Below are 13,216 nucleotides of genomic sequence, written 5' to 3' on the forward strand. Positions count from 1 at the left end.
AGTAATACATATGTAAGTATAATAATGTAATGCAGCCCAACAGTCCTGTAACCCGTCACAGAACAACCGCCACAATAACTAGGATCCAGCGTGAATACTATCCTTTCGCCAGTAATCTCAAAATAGAAACGCACCACAAAAACCTTTCGGGGAATAGAAAAACACATAGAAAGTGTACATGTTCCACTTAATGACACACAACCCCAGATTCTCTGTTGAACTCCACGCCCTTTGCACTTCTCAGGTATCACAGATGGAACCTCTGTCAGTTGTAAATAGCCAGTGGAGAATTTCCCTTGTGGAATTCCCCCTGCTGCTGTAAAGCTCCTGAGGTAGCTGCCCCCCACTGTCCAGCAAGGGATGGGGAAGGGGAAGGATGTGTCAGAGATGCTTCATAATGCTATGCTGGTCCTCCGCTCGCTGCTTTAACAAATGCTGGCACTGGTGGCGCAGAATCAGAGTGCTGGCAATTAGCTCCGACGCTTCCCCAGCAGCAAATTGTTGGCCCACAATAGAGAATCCAGCCCATGCTGTTTAGTAACAAAGGGCCTGGTCCATCCCTGCATTCCTCTAATGTCATACTGGTGTTATTCCATTGCAGTTGTACCAAAATAAAGTAATTTAGTGGCGAATCAAATGCAAAGTATCTTTGGTGCGGGGCGGGGGGAGATGAGTTTTGGATTATTTTTTGTAATCTGTTGTTTGCTAAAATCAGATAATGAATTTGGCACTGTACCTTTCCTGGAGAGTTAACAATCTTGGATCCCAAAGACTTAGTCATGCTTCATGTTAAACATGTGACAGTAATCTCATCAAACCCACTGACTTTGATGAGATGATTCAGATGCTTAATACTAAGCATGTGCACATAAGCCTTGGCAGGATCAGGGCCTAACAGATACATAGAGGATCGGAGTCTGATACACTTGCACCCATTGAGTAGTACCTTACCCTCAAGTAGCTTCATTGATTTGTGGAATCAGGTATGAATCCCCAGGAGTAAGCGGTTCAGAATCTGGCCCACAGAGAAGATATTTAGATTGTAGGTAGATATTCTATGTAGATACTGATATTTATGTTGTGGGCCTCATGGAAGAAATGGGTCTTCTGAGTGAGAAAATGGTGAGGAGAAACTATAACATCCACAGCACCAGGGATCTTCTACTATAGCCCTTCACCATGCTGGGAGGCACCTGTATGTTCCCAAACCTCCTTTTCTCCTTGTATCATGTTTGTTAAGTTTGTAGTGGGTAGACTGCAAAATACCTAAAATGAAGGGCCTGCCCCACAGTCCTTTAGTCAGGTCTCAGATCTTTTAAAGCTCTAATCCTTAACGGCTTTGGCAGATGATTGGAGTTTAGAAAACATCAAGTAGGCACATTTCATTCCAGGCAGTTCCTCTCTAAACAGAGATTATTTTCTCAAACCCCATGTAGATCTCTGCGAAGAAAGGCGACAGTTTTATGGCACAGCCCTATCGTTGGAAAAACACAGGCTTTTAATTATTTTTATGAAGCAAGTTTATCTTGCTGTGCTTGATAGTAACTCCCTGTTGGCTTTTTTACTCAGTAATAATCCAAATCAACATGCTGTAGGGATTTCCCTTAAAATTCACAGACTAAAGCCTGTAATTAAGGAATCTGGAATCTTATAAGCCGCTGTGATATGATCAGACTGACGTTTTGTAACCCTGGTTTGTGGAACATTTGAGCTGCTTCTCTGAGCAGTGCTGATAGAAAACTTTCCCATATGCCTACGTGAGCCATGTGGAGTCTGAACAATCTAAAACTAGCTCACTCTCACATTGAGATAATTCTCAGCTGATCATGGGCCCAGTCCTGCAATCTTTGAGTACAAACTGCTTTGATACAGAGAGGGGAGGATGAAGGAAGAAGTTGAATAAAAATATATGGCCTGGTTCTGCACTACTGAAGTCAATGCAATTTTAAAATCGACAAAGAAATGCTTTGTCCACGCAAATAGCCTGTGGAACTCATTGTCACAAGATCTCATTGCTCCCAAGAGCGTAACAGGATTTCAAAAAGGACTGGATATTTTTATGGATAAAAAGAACATCCAGAGTTGTAGTAGCAAGGCTGAAAAAGAGAGTTTGGGAGGGATATAAATCAGTCAGTTTATGGGCACAAGCCAGCCCCTCAACTATGGAGTTTAGGAGAAAACTTTGTTTGAAGACAGATTATGCTATAACCACCTACTGGAGGGTTTCTTACACTTTCCTCTGAAGCAGCTGGTACAGGCCACTGGCAGAGACAGAATACTTGTCTAGATAGAGTCATTCAAATCCTGTACGGCAATTCCTGTGCTCATATTGGAAGTCTTCCAACTGACTTAAAAGTAAGCAGCACTGGACCCATAAGGACTCCAGGTGCACTTGGTGAAAGTACCAGCTGATTAGCTGGCAGCAGCTCAAATGGTGTAACAGGTTGTTTTCTTACAGGTGCAGCTTGGATTACAGCAGAGCACTCCCCCCTTGTGTGGTCATATCAGCTTCAATTACTGTTGTCACCTGGTTGCCAATGAGGCCCTGAGCTTGAGTTCTCTGTGTGTGTATTATCTCAGCCATTGTCCTAGAGCTGCTTTGTTTAAAGAACCATTAACCTTTTATGGCCTTGAAGGATCTGAACCTTGGGATTTCTTTAGGCTTTTAAAAAGTTACTATTATTAGTCAATGAAAGTGGATGGCCAGCAATACTGTGACATAGAAAGCAGAGGAAGATTCACCAGGAGTAAAACATCAGAGAATATTTATTGACTTTGAAATGCTAACCGAGGAGATTTATGGTTACACTGCAGGACTGGGCCCTTGATACTAACTCTGCATAGATTTAGCATTGGAGGAGAAGAAGGTGGCCTCATAATTGATTTCTGTACTTAACTATAATGCTTAGCTGCAAGTGGGTGCTGGGTTTTAATTCTAAAACAACTGGTCTATAACACTAACTTTGAAAAGTGAAATAAACCTTCAGCACTTTGTAATGAACAACAGCATTGTATTCACATTGCTCTTTATGTATTGTTTTAATGGAGAAGCTGGTGTGCCAGTTAACTTCGACTAGAAAGGGATTTGTTTTTTAAATTGAAATGTGGTGTGCTCATAAAAGGTGCTAGCTTTACAGCCCTGGAAGCTGAGGAAGTTTTAAGCAGTGTTGTAGCCTTGTCAGTCCCAGAATATTAGAGAGACAAGGTGGGTGAGGTAATATCTTTTATTGGACCAACTTCTTTTGGTGAGAGAGACAAGCTTTTGAGCTTACATGGAGCTCTCTTAAGCCTTCACAATGCAGTTGGTAGTGCAACGGCAAACTGCTTTGTCTACGACAGGAAACTGGAATGGTCATTTTGTACTTGGAAACCGTAAAATGGCCCAGGTTTGCTGTGGTTCACAAACATAGTCTGAATTTTCAGTTTTGGAGTGAAACCCAGAAGTAGGGGAATGTGGGCTGGTTTGGGATTTCTTTATGGTTCCACATAGCTCTTCTCAACCCTCCCCCCATTCCCTGAGGTGGGAGATGAGGTGGAACAAAGGCCCTACAATGAACAAATAACAGGAGGTGATTTAAGATATGTAGGATAAATAACGCTTTCCATGACAGGTCAGTATTTTTTCTATTAACTTTTTATTAAACTTTAAAATACACAGAAAAACAAACATTATAAATGGTATATAAACTTCTCATAATGTATTAGCCATGTGCTAGCTAACCTTAGCTATACATTAAACATATCAGTACATATATAATATGAATGGTTAAAATCATATTAGTGTAGGACTTGAAGGGACCTCGAGAGGTCATCTAGTCCAGTTCCCTGCACTCACGGCAGGGCTAAGTATTATTTAGACCAGGGGTAAGCAAGCTGATTTGCAGAGGCACTCACACTGCCCAGGTTCTGGCCACCGATCCGGGGGGCTCTGCATTCTTAAACATTTTAAAAACCTTATTTACTTTACATACAAAAATAGTTTAGTTATATATTATAGACTTATAGAAAGAGACCTTCTAAAAACATTAAAATGTGTTACTGGCACACGAAACCTTAAATTAGAGTGAATAAATGAAGAGTTGGCACACCACTTCTGAAAGGTTACCAACCCCTGATTTAGACCATCCTTGACATCCTTGTCTAGCCTGCTCTTAAAAATCTCCAATGATGGAGATTCCACAACCTCCCTAAATTTATTCCAGGACAGGAAGTTTTTCCTAATGTCCAACCTAGACAGCTCTTGCTGCAATTTAAACCCATTGCTTCTTGTCCTATCCTCAGAGTTTAAGGAGAACAATTTTTCTCCATCCTCCTTGTAACAAGCTTTTATGTACTTCAAAACTTTTATGGTGTCCCTTCTCAGTCTTCTCTTCTCCAGACTAAACAAACCCAATTTTTTCAATCTTCCCTTGGAGGTCATGTTTTCTAGACCTTTAATCATTTTTGTTGCTCTTTTCTGGACTTTCTCCAATTTGCCCACATCTTTCCTGAAATGTGGCACCCAGAACTGGACATACTACTACTGTTGAGGCCTAATCAGCGTGGAGTAGAGTGGAAGAATTACTTCTCATGTCTTGCTTACAACACTCCTGCTCATACATCCCAGAAGGATCTTTGCTTTTTTTAGCAACAGTTACACTATTGACTCATATTTAGCTTGTGGTCCACTATGCCCCCCAGATCCCTCTCCACAGTACTCTTTCCTAGGTAGTCATTTCCCATTTTGTCTGTATGCAATGGATTGTTCCTTCCTAAGTGGAGGACTTTGTATTTGTCCTTATTGAATTTCATCCTATTTACTTCACACTGTTTCTCCAGTTTGTCCAGATCATTTTGACCAGTTTGATATGAATCAGTTATTTGTATTACACAATTTACAGTTTGTTTATAAAGAAAAATTATTAGGATAACAAAAGAATAGAAGCAAAATTCAGAGGAGGGGGATAGAGTTGTGGAGAGAAGGAAGTGGGCAGAGAGGAGGGGACAGGTCAGAATTTCTGATAAGAACATACGAATGGCCACAGTGGGTCAGACCAGTGGTCCACCTATCTAGCCCAGCAGTCACAGGCTAGGGACACCCAGAGCATGGGGTTGCGTCCCTGACCATTTTGTTTAATAGCCATTGTTGGGTCAGTCCTCCGTGAACTTATCTAGTTCTTTTTTGAACCCAGCTATACTTTTGGCCTTCACAATATCCCCTGGCAACAAGTTTTACAGGTTGACTCTGCATATTATGTGAAGAAATACTTCCTTAAAATCTTTGTTTTAAACCTGCTGCCTATTCATTTTATTGTGTGACCCATGGTTCTTGTGTTATGAGAAGGAGTAAATAACACTTTTTCTCCACACCATTCATATTTTTTAAGACCTTTATCATCTCTCCCCTTAGTCATCTCTTTTAAAAGATCGGGAATTTTCAACTTGGAAATCTCTCCTCATATGGGAGATGCTCCATCCCCCTAATAATTTTTGCTGCCCTTCTCTGTATTCAATTCAAGATGGGACAACCAGAACAGCACTCAGTATTCATATGTGGCTGTCCCATGGATTATTATAGAGGCATCATGATTCACTGTTTATTATATATCCTTTTTCTAATGGTCCCTAACCTTGTGAGGTTTTTGACTGCCACTGCAATTGTAGCTGATGTTTGCAGAGAACTGTCCACACAGTGCCTCCAAGATCTATTTCTTGAGTGGTAACAGTTGATTTAGACCCCCATGATTTTGTATGTATAGTTAGGATTATGTTTTCCAACATGCATTTACGAGCATTGAATTCCATCTGCCATTTTGTTGCTCAGCCACCCAGTTTTGTGAGATCCCTTTGCAACGCTTGGCAATTTGTTTTGGATTTAGCTATTTTGAGTAATTTTGTATCATCTGCAAATTTTGCCATGGGTGACAATGATAATGGTGGGAAAGAGACTTTCTCAATGGAAGGCCACCCCTTGACTTGAAGGGAATGCAGATCAGCCCCCCCCCGATTTGAGTGTAGAAAAGTAAGACATTTGAAAAGTGCAGGAGGGGACCTTAAAATCCCAGGCTTTTTTTTAGTGAGGGGACTAAGCCACAGGATAAGGAACAGGATCTGGATTTGGAAGACCCCAGGGCTTGGATCTGTGGCTTTTTGGGGGAGTGGGAGGGGGCTTTTAAAGATAGGGGCATGTGGCCAAAATTGGAGTGGGGTGGGAATTTGACCCCCCCCCCCGACCCAACGAGTGGGGGGGGGGGTGCTCAGCTGAGGGGCTGGCTGAGGAGCCTGGGCCAGCAGCATAAGCCTCTGGCTTTACACAGATCCCTGCCCACACCTGCGAGCCCTGGCAGGGCAGGGGGCGGGGCCGGGCCGAGCCGGGGGGCGGGGCCGCGCCGTGCAGAGGGAGGCTGCAGGTTGCTCAGACCTTCGCAGCGAGGAGTTGCGGCTGGAGACGCCGCCGCCTGAGCTCCGGCGATCGCCGCTGCCCCCCGCCACCGCGCCTTGGAGGCGCCGGAAGAGGATCGGGCCCGAGCTCCCCGCAAACAAGTTTGCAAAGGGGAGCGGAGAGCAGCCGCCGCCTGAGCTCTGTGTGTGTGTGCGCGGGGAGGAGGCGCTGCTCCTGCGGGCTGGGTGAGGTGCTCTGCCAAGAGGATTTGCTTTGCTGCGTCTGTCCCGGCTTCTGGGAGAGGAAATTCAGCCAGGTAGGTGCAGCTGCTGCTCGGCGATCGGTGCCCCCGCTCGCCTCCCTGCTTTCCTGTCCTGTCTCCCCCCAGGGCGCAGCCCACATCCACCCAGCGTCCTTCCTTTGCCCCCGGCCTCTTAGTGCAATGACTGTCCCTCTGCTTTCTCCTGTGGCCCCCTGGCAACCTGCTCCATTATTTTCTCCTCCCCGGAGGAAACCTCCTTTAGCTCTTTCTTTAAAATACTTTATGTATTTAAAAAAAAATCCTCTGTGGGCTTTTCACCTGGCCTGCCTTCTTGTGTGCGGCTCGTTCCGCTCCCCACATGCCACTCTTTGAGGTCTAAGTCCCCTTTCATCTCCTGGGCTGTTTTTAGATGGAAGTGCAGCCTGCTGTGAAATCAGATTATCTGGAGTTTCTGGTTTATTCCTCTTAAGGCAGAGGAGAGAGGGACACGGCTTGGGGGTGGGGTGGTGGAGGAGGAAATTCATTTATTCTTCTATAAGTACTAAAAAGTTCTTAGCCTAGCCTAGGAAGAGCTTTTAAATACAATCTGTTGAAATTAAAGCCCAGGGTGGGAATTAAGACATCAACAACAACCACCCACCTACATTTAATGCAGTGGATTGTCTGTCTGAAGCGATTTGCATGTGGCATAATCAGCTGCGGCTCAGAGACATGCATGCTACACCTTGTGTTTGGCTCACATGTATTTAACCTTTTACTTGCTGTCTAGCTAGCTGTATTCCCCCCCCCCCCCCGCCAGTCACTCAGAGTTGGTGCGTGAATAGAAGATTGTACCACTGGCAGACCTAACAAATGAATAATTCCATTGTATGTGCCGGCTCTGTGCCCCAAGACAGCCAATTGTCACTATCTCTGACATTCAGGAGATTTTGTGCCACCCCGGAATGGGTACAGGTGGCACCGGTTGCCGCAGGTTTAGCTTTTGTTGTGTAGGTAATTGTATTTACCCTCTCTTGGGCAACAGGATTTTCAGTTGTCTCACAGCTAGTTGTTAAGTTAAAACCAATACCGTTTTATGGCATAACTTCTGCATGGAGGGTTTAAACACTTCTTATGTGCCTTAAGTGGACCTGTTGTGGTTTTTGGTGAACAACAGATCTCTTTTCCTTCCACTACTATTTCACTCCAATGCCAGACAGAGCAGTAATAGCAGAAATATTGGGGAGAAGGTGAGACCAGTGTAGCCTAATACAGGTACTGTAAAATCTGCAGTGAGAGGTGAAATGGCCCCCTGAAGCTGTATCCATTTACCTTCTTTAATGGCTCTTTCCATTAAGACACACTACAGCATGCCATTGTACCTGTTCTACAAGTCTGTCTTCCTTGCTGCTGCTATGGGGCTTGTCCTGATTCCCTTCTATTCTACTCCTTATTGTCCCAGGCAGTCCCCTGGGTTCTGTTCCCAGTTCTGACACTGACTGGCTCTATGACTGTTGACAAATCCTTTGACATAGGTGGGCAAATACAAAGTAAAGCACAGTGGAAGGACTAATCTGAATTACTCCTGCACCTTGTATTCTAAATTAATTGTAACCCCTCAGGAGAAGAACCAGGGTGTCAGTGTGGACAACTCAATGAGAACTTCTGTTTAGCATGCAGTTGCAGTAAAAAAATAAAAGCAAACAATGTCAGACTGCAGAAGAAATGGACTAGAAAATAAAATTGCAAATATTATTATTTTAATATAGAAACCAATGGTACTCCTTGCCCTGTAAATGTGCCACAAGATATCCCTGATAACAAGAGCTTAGACTTTTAAGTCACTTATATGAACAAGAACTTCCATAGTCCTACCTTCTTTGCCTCAGTCTTCATCAAATGGGCATAATACTGAGCTATTTCCCAGGTTGCTAGTTAGATTCTAATTAACATTTGTAAAGTGCTCCTGATTTTCCCAGATGAAAGGTGCTATAGAAATGTAAAAGCTTTGTTCATCATCCATCTGATTATGGGCTCTCCAGACCCTTTATCCACACCCATGATCACACTGTCTGATCTTAGTCTGAACAATAACCTATGTTTCAGTAGCTCTGTCCCAGTTTTGAAAAAGTTCATATTTTGGTGTGGTTTATGATATAATTGAGGGTGTTTTTTAAAGCCTTTCCATTGCTAATTTAATGGGTATAATTTATGCTTAAGATGAAGACCTGACATGTCAGGTGTCCAGAAGTGAGTATTAATGTGGTTGGTCTACTAGGCACTTATAAAAGCTTTTGGGGAGGAAGAATATGGTTATGGTACTAGATGGGAATCAGCAGATCTGGGTTAATTGCTGGCTCTGCCACAGATGCCCTGTATGACATTGAGCAAGACGCTTAATCTGTTTATGCCTCAGATCCACCGTATGTAAAATCAGAATAATAATGTTGCTTTTCTCCATTCTTTTTGTCTGGCTGATCTATTTAGATTGTAAATTCTTTGGGGCAGGGACAGTCTTTTACTATGTACAGCAGGTAGAATAATGGGGTTAATTACTATCATAACACACAAACCCTGATCCTGGAAAACAGTTACATCTGTGTTTAACTGTACTACCTTGAGTAATTCTGTAAAGCTAAGCCCGTAAGTCTTTGCAGGGTCCTAATAATAGTCACTAATGTGTGTCGATCCTAGTAGAAATACTTTTGCTTTATGAAATTAATATCTTTATATGTTTCCCTCAGTCTTTCATCTTAAATGAATAAACAAACTCAAACTGATCATAAATCTTTACTGGTAGATAAGGAGGTGTAATATTCTGTGGTAGTGCCCAGTGGCAACAATAAGGATGTGCTAGGTGCTGTACAAACATGCAGTAAAACACTGTCCTCTCCAAAAAGCTTGCATTGTAATTTAATTTAGGAATGTGAAGTAGGTGAGTTAGTTTCTGTGTCCCTGCTGCATTGCACTTCCCTGAAAATAAGAAATAGGTAGTACCTACTGGGATTAGTCTTGGGCACTTGAGAAATAAATTGGGAGCAGTCAGTCCCTCCAGAGAAATGGTAGGTTTTCATTTTATTTGAAAATTCAAGTGGGCAGAGTATAAATGCGCAAATGCCATTATTTTTTTCCTTTGAAGTGAAATAACCTCTTAGCGAGGCCAGCTTCACGGGTATTATAAAAAAAAAAAGGGGGGGGGGGAAGGGAAGAAACGATCCAAATCCTGAGATCCCGTAATTTGTTTGTCAGCTTCAGGCGCAGTAATGCAGCTCCCATAAAAATTGAAATCTCTTAATGACCGCTCAGGATAAAATGACTTGGTGAGCTGTGCAAACTGTCCTAGCCATGACCCTCCTGGCATTGGCAGGGTTCTAAGCCCATTTACCATCTGCACAGCAGTGGCAAAAGCTACTCTCAAAAATGCATCCGATGAAGTGAGCTGTAGCTCACGAAAGCTTATGCTCAAATAAATTGGTTAGTCTCTAAGGTGCCACAAGTCCTCCTTTTCTTTTTGCAGTTACAGACTAACACGGCTGCTACTCTAAAAGCTACTTTGTGCTTGTCCTTGTGCTGTTTAATGTTATGAGTCAGCTTAGCCCCCCCCCCCCCCCCCCCCCCCCCCCCCCGGTGCAGCTGGACTTGAATTGGAGCAGCAAAGGCATGTGGGATGAATAAAAAATCATTTTAGGTTTGTCTGTGTCATCTTGAGTGATGATATTCTATTATAAATGATAAATCCCTTAAACACTGCACATGAGTTCAAGTGGAAGCACTGTATTTTTGTCTGTTTTGGAGGCTTTAGTTGGAGCACCAGAGTGGAGTCAGTTCTGATGTAGGAGGGTTCCAGCTGGGTGCTGGAATGATTTCCGTACAGCATCTCCATCTCTACAGTAACAGAGATGAAAAAATTCCCTGTTTGAGCTGGGTGCCGGGCTGGGCTGGGCTGTTGTGAGGACCACCCTGAGTTGAGCAGAGGGTGGGCTTGCTGGCTGGTGGAAGGCATGTTCGGCGGGGTGGGTGGATGAACTGAAGCTGGCATGGCCGGAGTAGCCCTAGAAAAAGGCTGATGTCTTCTGTATGATCCTTTTCCTGTTACTGCCAGTTCAAGGAAAGATGTAAGCTTTGAGGTTTCTCCAAATCTCTCAAGTACACATTGCCTAGGAGGAGCTCTTGGGACCAGAGAGAGTCTTGAATGGGGGCGAAGTTTAATAGAAATTGGCCAGTGTCCGTGTTTGCATCATTCCGATTCTTTCCTTCTGCAGAGTATGATTACGCTCATCATGTTTTTTCATCCTTAGTCCATAACATGTTTCAATAGGAATAAACTTGTCTTTTAATTTCCCTTGCCTTGTGACTGTTGCTTATAGTTACAAAAAACAGCGGTAGGCTGGTGGGGGAAGGAGCTGCCCTTTGATAGGATACTGTTATAGGGACATAGAGGAGGCCACTTAGCCTTGAGCACTTCATTGGAACAAAGTAAGTGTGTTTGGCAGCATAAACAAGCTCAGTTATCACGTGCTAGAAGTAACCACCAGTATCCTTGCTCTGGTCAGTTTGGGGAGCGGGGGGAGCTGGTTTTAACTCTGGTTCATTGTCCGTGCAATAGTGTTAGAGACAGGGCAGTTCTACAGTACAGAATTAAATCAGTATTACTAGGTCGCTTGGGGGGTGAAAGATCCACTCTCTGAAGTGACAAAGTTATACTGATCTAAGCGCTGGTATAGACAGCACTCTGTGGCCAGAAGAGCTTCTCCTGCTGGTAGAGGTACCACCTCTCGCGGAGGTGGATTAACTATACTGACGGGAGAGCTCTCTTCTCTTGGCATAGAGCATCTTCATTAAAGCACTACAGTGGTGCCGATGAAATGTAGACCTGCCTAGAGCAGCTGATCCTCAGAGGCACTGAGAACTCCACTTCCCTTAACTGCCATTTGAATTTTGGGTGCTGGCACTTCTGAGAATCAAGCTTATAGTGTGTTGTTTGGAGGGAGGTGGGAAGGAGAGTGATTGACAGCGTGTCCCAAAAGGGTGGGAAGGACTTATCAGAAATGAGTTTGCATGGATACAGTTGGGGAGGGAGAAAGATGTACTGAAGGTTTTGATGTGTTCATGGAAATGATCCAAAGAGGCATCTCTGACAAGATGTAACTTTCACCACTCCCTCTGATAACACAGCAGACTCCTAGCACAAATGCTACAGGATTCTGTGATGCCAGTAAGCTCTGGGATAAGAGAACTTTGGTGGTCCTAGTGTGGTAACCTCTGAAGAAAATTGTTTGTGCAGTCATAACTTGCAGTGGCTTGACACCTTGAGCTGTCAGCAGAGGAACACTGGGTTGTGCACACTTCCATTCATGTTTCCTCCTTGTTCCAGGAAAATTCAAGTCACTGTACTTGGAATCCTCAGTGGGGTACTGGGGATGTCCCTAAAGAAGGCTACACACAGTCACTTGTACAAGGAAAATGGGGGCTGGATGGAAATTGTGTGTGCATGTATCTTGAAAGCTTTATTGGAAGTGTATGGAGGGTAGAAGGTTCTCTCTTAAACGCACTTGCCCTGGTTATGTAGCAGTGTTTCTCATCCCATTAATGAAAAGGCATGACTCCCAGAGGGCAGGGGTGTGCAGGGCAATTTTGTAAGACATGGTGGGAGGCCTCAGATTTCACTTATTTGAAGACCTTTTGCCTGCTGGAATTCCAGGAATCCTTCACTGTGCTTTGCAGTGCTGCTCTCTCTGTCACAGATATCATGGGCTCCTCTGGGATGTCTTTAAAATAACCCCTATCTTATCTCTGAGTATGATATCTTGTTGACCTTTCAGCTGCCTTTTTTTTTTTGTAAGTGTAGGTTTTACTAAAATCTTTTTTCCTTCCTTAATAACAAATTTATGTGAAACTAGCCCTGCTTATTAATTGGATGCCTTGAGCCCATGCTTAACATGGCTGAGAGAATTGAGGCTTCCTTACCAACTGTAAATACACTTCAGTCCTGCCCTGTGCTTCCCTTGTATGTCTTGTGCATGGGGAAGAGGAGTGAGTGGTTGTTCAGAACAGACACACAATGTTCATGTATGTGCAGACTGAAGATGTAAATCCAGATCTCCAGGCAAAACAGCAACCCACAGCTCCTCCTGAGTCCTAAGAAATGTATCTGTTCCTAAATATCTGCAGATGGCTTGGGTAAAAAAACTTACAATATGAAAAATCTACTGCAGAACTTGCTGGTTGTGTCCAAATCTTCTGGCAATTGGCTCTGGCTACCTGGCACAATGGATCCAGCACAGTATTTGATTGAATGATCTGAGGATGCAGTGCCCAGTGCTCTTTCGGTTATTATGCTGTTCTGCCTCCTTTTGGTTTAGCACAATGAACTTCAGAGTCTCGGATGTGACATGCAAAGGCCTCAGATGACCAGATAGCAGACTGAGTTCACTTTTTAGCGTTAAGTTCCATTTTTCTGCTGTTCTTGGTATTTTTATTCTGCATTGTTGTTCTGATTTTCCCCATTGCCTCTGGGCTTGTGTACGCTAGGAAGTTTTGCAACATAACTATAGCAGCATAGTTAGTGGAAATCCTTCCCTAGCATAGAGGCAATTCTACCAGTATAAAAGTAT

General features: G+C 43.6%; 1 protein-coding gene across 5 annotated transcripts in view; it reads left to right on the top strand.

Moving 5' to 3' along the window:
- Positions 1 to 13,216, top strand: part of RASSF7 (Ras association domain family member 7) — a 130,716-nt gene that overhangs the window by 42,201 nt on the left and 75,299 nt on the right. The window contains exon 1 of one of the 5 annotated variants that reach the window (XM_048854299.2): positions 6,390 to 6,677. The exons of the other annotated variants lie outside the window; for them this stretch is intronic. The gene's annotated coding sequence lies outside the window, so the exon portion shown is untranslated. Of the gene's footprint in view, positions 1 to 6,389; positions 6,678 to 13,216 lie in introns of those variants that run through there. 5 annotated transcript variants of the gene reach the window in all.

Source organism: Caretta caretta, chromosome 6, assembly GCF_965140235.1.
Source record: "Caretta caretta isolate rCarCar2 chromosome 6, rCarCar1.hap1, whole genome shotgun sequence".
NCBI lineage: Eukaryota > Metazoa > Chordata > Testudines > Cheloniidae > Caretta > Caretta caretta.